Here is a 9523-nt window from a genome sequence, read left to right as displayed (position 1 = left end):
TGGAAGGGGTGAGATTGTCTTCGAACTCTTGGAGTTGAGAAGTCACTTCATCCACTGTTGGTGGTGCTACGTCATTCCAGGTCATTGATGCCAATGAGTGGGCATATGATGATGGCGCACTCCTTGTAAGTTTCTGCCACATGGGTCGTGTACATTCAATTTCATCTGGGTCTACGGATGCATTCCTGGCATCCGGCCTACAATAGATCATCTCTGTAATGGCTGATTCCTTCAGGGGCTGGATGCCTCTCTCTGTTGTGGTCCAGTTGGCTGAGCGACTTATAATATTGTCATTATAGGGAAACCTTTCCTTCACAGCTGCCAAGGGCTGCCTCCAAAGGCTGAGGGCTTGCTTCTCTTTTGCAATTGCTTTGTCAATTCCTCTTTCCGTAGCAAATGATCCCAGCTGCTTGGCTTCCCTACCTTCTAGTTCGTGACCATCGGCCCCATTGTCCCAGCATCGGAGCAACCAGGTGACAGTGTGCTCCCCTGGAAGACGGCTGAAATCTTTTCGCATATTCCGCAGTTCGGTTGAGGTCCGGGGTCGGGAAGTGACATCTTCTTCTTCTTCCTCTTCTTCTGATTCATGTAGTAGTAACTCTTGTTCAGATGCTGTTCCGTGTAGTAATTGCATTGGGACTTCATCTTTCTTCACTGCAGGGGTTGCTCTTTGTGCCTCTCATTTGCTTTTGCTTACAGGGGCAACAGATATTGTCACAAATTGGCCATTTGGTTTAGCTGCAGTGTTTGTCACTGTGGTTAGAGTGGCTGCAGTGTCTGTTGCCAGGGTTGGTGCAGCTGTTGTGCTTGGGGGTTGAGTAACACCAACAGCTGCATTGTCTGTTGCTGTCAGGGTTTGAGTAGCTGCTGTGCTTGTAGTTGGAGTAGCTGCGTTGTCTGTTGCTTTGCCGTCAGATCCAGAGACATTTTTTTCCCTTTGAAGGTGCTGGATAGTGTTGAGCAGGGCTCTGTAGGCATAGGCCAAGCCCCAGCACGTTGCAGCAAGTTGTTCCTCTCTGGTATAACCAGGACGACAGCACACCTTGTTTAAGTGTTTTACTAGTTTTTCCGGATGTTGCACTTGTTCAGTGGTGAAGTTCCAAAGCACTGGAGGGGCCCACTGGCCTAGATACTTGCCCATACTATCCCATACACGCTGCCACTCATGACTGTCCAGCCTCAGGGAGAATCTCCTGGTGGTCCTCCTATATCGTCGTCTAACCCTAGACCAGACTTGAACCCGATACTGCTTAACTTTCGAGAGCAGACAAAACAGGGTGTTCCCAGGGCCGGATGGCTGTGGGTGAAACACACTCCGTATGTTTGCCAACATGCTGATCCCCAGCACAATCAGCAGGCAGGTCTCAAGGGTATTCAAAGGCCATCCAAAACCTTCAGAACTCTCAACTGCTCTTGTAAATAGCCTGGTGGGGGAACGGGGGGTGTAAGGGAATGCCTCCTTCATAGGTTGACCCCCTCAGGAGAAAGAAAAAGATATGCAATTGCTGAGAAATTCCATTATATGCCTCCCAAAGTATACAGGTGATGACCACACTGGGAACGCAAGCCATACCACTTTCATGATCAATGATTCTATTGTATTACAAGTCATTGCTTTGAAGTACAGTAAACCAAGAACCTTAGCCCAGGCCCCCCAGCCGATAAACACTAAAACAGCAAGTCCTGGCTCTAAGTAAGGTACGACATGCTGAAACTTTGAGATCAAGTGCAACAACTGTGAGAGCCAAGAAATCAACATTGTGACGAGTGACTATTAATCTGAAACAATGAATGCTTATCACAAAATGATTAGACACACTCTGGTCAGATCTGTTGTTATTTCAACCCTTCATGCCCCATGTTGGGCACCACAAGGAACTGTCATGGTTTAAGCCCAGTTGGTAACTCGGAACCATGCAGCCGCTCACTCACTCCCCTCCTTCTTCCCCCTCCTGCTTCTGTAGCCATGGGGAGGAGAATCGAAAGAATGTAACTCCCACGGGTTGAGATAAGAACAGTCCAGTAACTAAGGTATAATACAAAACTACCACTATTACTACAACCAGTAATAATAATGATAAGGGGAGAGAATGTAAAACTAAAAGGAGAAAAGGAAAAGGAAATAATCAACACAAGTGATGCTAAATACAATTGCTCATCACCTGCAGACCAATACCCAGCCCAACCCGAGCAGTGATCTGGGCCTTCTGGGTAACTCCCCCCAGTTTATATACTGGTCATGACATGCTGTTATATGGAATACCCCTTTGGTAGTTTGGGTCAGGTGTCCTGTCTCTGCTTCCTCCTGGCTTCCCCTCCTCCCTGGCAGAGCATGAGACTGAGAAAGTCCTTGGTCAAAGTAAACGCTACTTAGCAACAACTAAAAACATCAGCGTTATCAGTGTTGTCCCCAGGCTGAAAGTTAAAAAAACCAGCACTGCACCAGCTAATAAGAAGGAGAAAAAATGACTGCTATAGCTGAACCCAGGACAGATCTTTACCCCTCGGGAACACTTAGCGAAGTAGTATCTAAGTGTAATTATCAAAACAATTTAATCTTAATTCTGAAGTTTCTCAGAGTTATTTAGAAGTCCCATGTGCTGGTGACTTTGTGTTCTTTATGTAATTACAGCTTTTTGAAAGCTGCTTAAATTGTGTTGTGCTTTCTGCCTTTTTTTGGTCTGCAGTGATGACAAGCTCAATGGGTACACGCTCTTGTTTAAGCTCTTTTTTTAGACTATGATGAAACACATACACATTTATTTTCATCCCCCTTCCTAACCCCCTAACCTACTCCCCATCAGGATCTCCTGCAGTATGTTTTCCTGGTAGACTTGTAGCAGGGCAGAGAGAAAGGGTCCTTGAGAAAGAACCTGAAGAGACAAATGGGGAGAAACAAAGCTGGGGTCTTGCATGGGATTGTTTATGGTGGGTTTTGTTTGTTTGTTTGTTTGTTTTTATTTTTTATGGGGTTGTGTTTGGTTTTTTTTTCTTTTCTTTTTTTTTGAATAGGTGAGATAAGGGGTTCCAGTGACCTGCCCAGAGCTGTGCATCAACTTCATTAGACTTCAGTTCTGGATGCCCCAGACAGATCAGGGATCATGCTTTCCTTGAGTGCCTCTGAGGTAGGTTTGCTAACTTAGTGACCTACACGTTATATCTGACTCAGATGACCGTCTCTTGAGTGGCTGTCACCATATCCACTTACAGGAGGAAAGAGAATCAGAAGGATGTCTTCTGCTCTGCTGAAGTCCTGAACTTAGGCTAGCAAAGAGCTGCCAGCTTTCCATGGCCAGCAATGAAGGTCACAACTCTGGCTTTCAGCTACAGCCACCAACTGATTGGGCCATCCTCCAGTGCTGCTTCAGTTAATCAAGAAGGGGAGCTTTCTTCAGCCTGTTTTCTGCTGCACTTGTTAGGTTTTTTTTATGTTAGAGAGAACCATTGTCACAAAGTGACAAATTTGGTGAGGCTGAGAATAGGAGGGTCTAGACGTTGTCTGCTCTGTGCTCTGCTCTCCGAGGCAGTTGTCAAACAGCCGAAAATGCAAGCTTCCAACAGAGGCATCACTGAATTTTTCAGCAATGTTATCAAAATCTTTCACACATTCAAAACTGTTCTCAGTGTTTTATGCACTCATAATAACTTAGTCGTGCTGTGTAGCGGGGCTCCTCTCTGTGGTCTACAGCGGGAAACTGTTCTGCCTTCTGCAGAGTAGTTCTGTACCTGACTTCCTTTGAAAACAAGCCCAGCTCTGACTTAGAAGAAACAAAAGCACTAAGATTAGTTTACAGACAAGAAACAGCACAACTCTGGGTTGTCACTGCTGGCTTAGTTACGTGAAGCTGGTGGTTTGCTGACAAGGAACTGTTCTTGCTTCTAGCACACCCTGTTTGTAGCATCTTTCTGTAGCTCACGGGATGATTACTCAGTTGCCAGCCCAAGATCTAGTTTCCACAACAGGACTACCCTGTGTGACTGAGCTGCTCAATCTCTTGATTTGTCCCTCCAAAATGCTTTTGTGGTTTATATTTTATTAACATGAGGCGCTTTAAGTATGTATTACTGCAGTTTGTTGATCTCCCCGTAATTTGAGAACTTTCATTGGTTTCTGAGTAAGTAATATAGGTAAAGCCTTATCCTTTCTGAAACAGACTATTATTTAAATTTACTAGAAAAAGCTTAAAAACCAATGCGTTGTTTGTGGTGTTTCTTTGCAATTCTACACCTCTCTTTGGTACCCAAAGAGTCCACGCTTTCTTCACAGCACTGTCCTGAAATTTCTTGGTATTTTTTTTCCCCTTAAATTTTGAATGCTGATATCGGGGAATTCTTTTGTCAAAATTTAGCTAATTAATTTATTGTTAAGGTCTGCAACTTTCAGGGCAGCAAGGAAGATTAACTTGAATTAATTGAAGGATGATTCGTAGAACACGTTAAGAACTCGCCAACAAAGTTTTAAGTTGACAAGCAGGTATTCTTTGTTGCAGCACTGGGGAACACGGGGGATAGCTCCTCCTAGCGTGTCCTGTCCGAGCATCAAACTGTGATTATATCGTTGTTAATTATACATATTCATTACATTATATGCATATTTATGAAGTTGCTTATACATGACATCACATTTCTAGAACATTCTTCCCGCATGCACACTCTATTATGGTAGTGGTCTTTGGGACCCCTGGTGGTCGTTTCTTCATCATCTTCTTTTTCTTCATCACCTTGTCCTTTGGCCGAACTTCAAGTTTGGAAAGTCCTGTCATCAAGCCATCTACCACTAGTCCAGTTCTGGCTGGTCATCGTAAAACATTTACCCAAGATACTTTCTCACTGTCATCTATTACAATATCCTACTTTTTCAATGTCATCTATTACAAGGCCACAAAGCCTAACTGAATTTAAAAGATTTGTACTTCCTTGTCTCAAAGGATTTATTTTTAAGCCTCCAAATGAATGTGCCAAAACTGAATATGGTATAGCTTATCAATTTTATTCCACATGCCTTGTATATCTTAAGGCTGTAGGATTAGTGTTCCCCGCCATCTGCAGGGCATTATCCTTATCCTCCTGCCACTTCTGAAGCAGTGCGTTATATTCTGCTCCTTGGGCAACTGCTGGGATCGTACAGCTCTGCCACACCACGTCAGCCTGCTGGAGGCAACTCTTGTTCAGCTGCACTGGAGCTATCAGGTGCAACTATCTATCTGGTTAAAAGATCCTTATCTCAGAAGCGTAGTCATCTGCCTCAAAGCATAACATCAAGCTTTGTCTCTGAAAAGAAATGTAATGACTGTCCACAGCCTGGGGAGATGAGAACCAGGAAGCATGATTGATACCACCATTGAATGGGTGACTTAGATATAAAGTGAAGCTGGGGTACAAAGGACAGTTCCACCTAAATAATTGTGAGGTGACAAATTAGGACATCTGAGATGGAGAAGCTTAAAAGGTGGTAACTGCTTCAGTTTCTTCTTCAGAAAGAGCTGTAGCAGAATAGTCTCTGGTGCCTGAGGAGCCCTGAGCATGGGTGTGTCTGTAGCCAGAGGTAAGGGAAAACCTGGCCAGGACAGGAGTCTCTTTACTAGGCCTACTTTGGAGATACCAGTTTAAGTGAGAAAGTAAAGTTCACTTTAAATTGATGTTGCAATTTTAGCATTCCTGTACCAGTTTAATAAACAGATTTAAGGGAAGTAAAAAGACAAAATAGTCCAATGATGATAAACTCTGCCTTTCACAATGAGTCTACATAAAAAGAATCACAGAATCCTAGACTGGGTTGGGTTGGAAGGGACCTTAAAGCTCATCCAGTTCCAACCCCCTGCCATGGGCAGGGACACCTTCCACTAGAGCAGGTTGCTCCAAGCCCCTGTGTCCAACCTGGCCTTGAACACTGCCAGGGATGGGGCAGCCACAGCTTCTCTGGGCAGCCTGTGCCAGGGCCTCACCACCTTCATGGGAAAGAAACTACTGTGGTGGTACTTAGTGTCTACTGTGTCTTCTTCCTTTTTGTTACATCAAGTCAAATGAGAGATCAGCTACTCAGTGTTTCTGACCATGCTAAAATTGCCTAGAGGAGACTGTAGGGTTAAAGCCCAATTTAAGCATAAGCCGTGCACACCCCTGGGGGGTTTCACTGACAAGTACCTTGGCAGAAGCTGGAAACTTTCCAGACGTGATCAGTCTCTTTACCTTTTTGTGGAACAGGCATGGTCAGTCTGCTTTTGGTTTAGGGTGCTCTGACTACAGCAAGAGAACAAATGACTGTGGTAATGGCTTTGTCCATCAGATGGTGACACACTGCACACCAGTAAATGCTGTCTCCCATTGAGGTTTTTACACTAGCTCTGACTCTCCAGGATATATTAAAAGAAATAGAGTTGAATTAGGGGTTTGCTTCCAATTACACAATCCAGTGCTTGGTTACTGCATGCACAAGGACTGGCACAGCATTTACTTGCTCCTCCTGAAGGCTGTGGTCCACTTACACGTGTGCTGCATGGTAGCCATGCTGGATGCCAAGTAGTTATTTCTCTTAAGTTGCACAAGCCTTACAGTTGATCTCAATGTGATCTTCTGAGAAAGTCTTAATTTCACATTATAATTGCAAGGTCTTGCCCCTGGGTCGGGGCAATCCCAGGCACAAACACAGGCTGAGGGAGACTGGATGGAGCAGCTCTGAGAAGGACTTGGGGGTGTTGGGTGACAAGAAGCTCCCCATGACCTGGCTTCAGTGTACGCTGGAGCCCAGAACCCTCCCCCCCGGTGTGCTGGGCTGCACTCCCAGAGCGTGAGCAGCAGGTCGAGGGAGTGGATTCTCCCCCTCTACTGTGCTATGGGGAGACCCCCCCTGCAGTCCTGCTCCAGCTCTGGGGCAACAGCACAAGAGGGACGTGGAGCTGTTGGAGCGAGTCCAGAGGAGGCGATGGAGATGCTGCGAGGGCTGGAGCAGCTCTGCTCTGGAGCCAGGCTGAGAGAGCTGGGCTGGTTCAGCTTGGAGAAGAGAAGGCTCTGGGGAGACCTTAGAGCAGCTTCCAGTGCCTAAAGGGGCTACAAGAAACCTGGAGAGGGGCTTTGGACAAGGGCCTGTAGGGACAGGATAAGGGGGAATGGCTTTAACCTGCCAGAGGGGAGATTGAGATGAGCTCTTAGGCAGAAGTTCTTCCCTGTGAGGGTGCTGAGGCGCTGGCACAGGGTGCCCAGAGAAGCTGTGGCTGCCCCATCCCTGGCAGTGTTCAAGGCCAGGTTGCACAGGGCTTGGAGCAACCTGGTCTAGTGGAAGGTGTCCTTGCCCATGGCAGAGGGTTGAAACTGGATGAGCTTTAAGGTCCTTTTCAACCTAAACCACTCTCGGATTCTATGGTTCTGTGATAATTGTATTTATTTTATTGGAAATTCTTGGTTTTCGTCCCCTACCCCAGTCATTTCCACCCTGATATCCTCTCCATGTTATAAAAGCTTGTATTTGCAACCAGGCTTCTTCCCCCTCTCATTCCTGTATTGAAGTCAATTATCTTGCAGCAATTCATCAGCTGTATTTCCTTCTTGTGGTAGTTTGAACTTTTCATCCACTGGCATCACAAGTATTTCCATCTCTTCTGCCCTTTTAGGAGCATCGTGTCTTTGGGAAAGAAATACTGAGGAAATATTTGTAATTATTTTATCTTTTTAATAGGAAGCTGCTGCCCAAAACTGTTTTGCATTTGAAAAGCTGTCAGCTTCACTGTGTGGTTTGCTGACTGAGTTCCTGTGTTACTCTGCTCTTGAGAGGAGAAATTGTTGGTCTTACTCTTGTAACAGTGGCAGAAGCTGGAAAAGTGGTTCTGGTGGCTGAAACCTTCTCTATTTATTTATGTGTGTGAGGTTCTTTTTGTTTGCTTGGCATTGCACTCCCATTTCATGGAAAGGAAAGGCAATTTCCATCATGAGGCAGTATTATGGTTGGCTGTAAGCAAATATTTGAGGGGATGAATCACTGGCTCTTGGGCTGTGCACTGCAGAGAGAAGGAGCCTAATGCCACTTGGAGCTGACTTCTCCATGGGCATACTCTGTGGGCTGATGCAGAGGAGGCCTCTTTTGGGTCGGCTGGACATCCTCACTGCCCTGCAGGTGCAAATCCACTCAGACAGCACTTTGTTCCTCTGGAGGATGAGCTCATCTTGCCCACTTGGGTTTCCTGCAGTGGCAAGCTGGTCAGTCTGTGCAGCTTGCAGCTCCTTCATGCATCCATGTATGTGCTTGACCTGCCAGGAGAGTGGCTGCTTCACTGTGGTGGCACAAGTAGCATCTGGTGGTCAGAATTCAGGGTGAATGGATGGCCCTGCCTGTTGGAAAGCAGGTACTGGCTGCTGCTACCTTTACCATTTTTTGCACTTCAAAACATGGGGTCCCTTTCTCTTTTATTCCCGCAGTATTTGCAAGTGGACTGTGAAGTATTTTTAGAATTGAAAACCAAAACAAAACATTTTTGTGTCAAGGTTTTACTGAGAGCAGAGATTTTCCAAAATTAGGCTTGAAGTTAATTTTTAAATTTCTTTCCATCTCTGTATGCAGAGATTGTTACATCATACTGAAACAATAATATATTTAATCTTTCATGATGTACAAAATGCTTTTGGTTTTGTGTGTCGGCTGTGTCTCTGAGTTTGGACAGAAGCAGAATTGATCACTCATCACTTGCAACTCCCTCTCTGCTGTATTTCCCCCTCTGTTCCATCATGAAGCTGACCTGAACTGAAGTTTGATGCCTTCATCATCTTTTCTTCAGCAGTGGGGGTGAGGGAGTCAGGATGGCCACCGGCAGCCAAATGCTGAAGTTCATTATGTTGTAAAGCTGCCCCTGAAAAATGCCCCAGCTCTCATGCAATCCAGTACATCACTGTTTTAAAAGACTTCTCTTAAAAAGCTTTTCCTCTTGTCGTGGTTTGAGCCCAGCCGGTAACTCGGAACCACGCAGCCCCTCGCTCACTCCCCCCCTTCTTCCTCCCCCCGCTCCCGGAGGGATGGGGAGGAGAATTGAAAGAATGTAACTCCCACGGGTTGAGATAAGAGCAGTCCCACAACTAAGGTGTAATACAAAACCACTACTGCTACCACCAATGATAATAATGATTAGCGAAATAACAAGGGGAGAGGATACAATTGCTCACCACCTGCCGACCGATACCCAGCCCGACCCGAGCAGCGACCTGGGCCTTCCGGGTAACTCCCCCCGATTTATATACTGGGCATGACATGCCCTGGTATGGAATACCCCTTTGGCTAGTTTGGGTCAGGTGTCCTGTCTCTGCTTCCTCCTGGCTTCCCCTCCTCCCTGGCAAAGCATGAGACTGAGAAAGACCTTGGTCGGAGTAAACATTACTTAGCAACAACTAAAAACATCGGTGTTATCAGCGTTGTTCCCAGGCTGAAAGTTAAAAAAAAAAACAAAAAACACAGCACTGCACCAGCTACTAAGAAGGAGAAAAATGACTGCTATAGCTGAACCCAGGACACCTCTGCACTTCGGAACCTTTCCTCATGCCT

The sequence above is a fragment of the Strigops habroptila genome, chromosome W (genome assembly GCF_004027225.2).
Source record: "Strigops habroptila isolate Jane chromosome W, bStrHab1.2.pri, whole genome shotgun sequence".
Lineage (NCBI taxonomy): Eukaryota > Metazoa > Chordata > Aves > Psittaciformes > Psittacidae > Strigops > Strigops habroptila.
Note: the sequence above shows the minus strand (reverse complement) of the source record.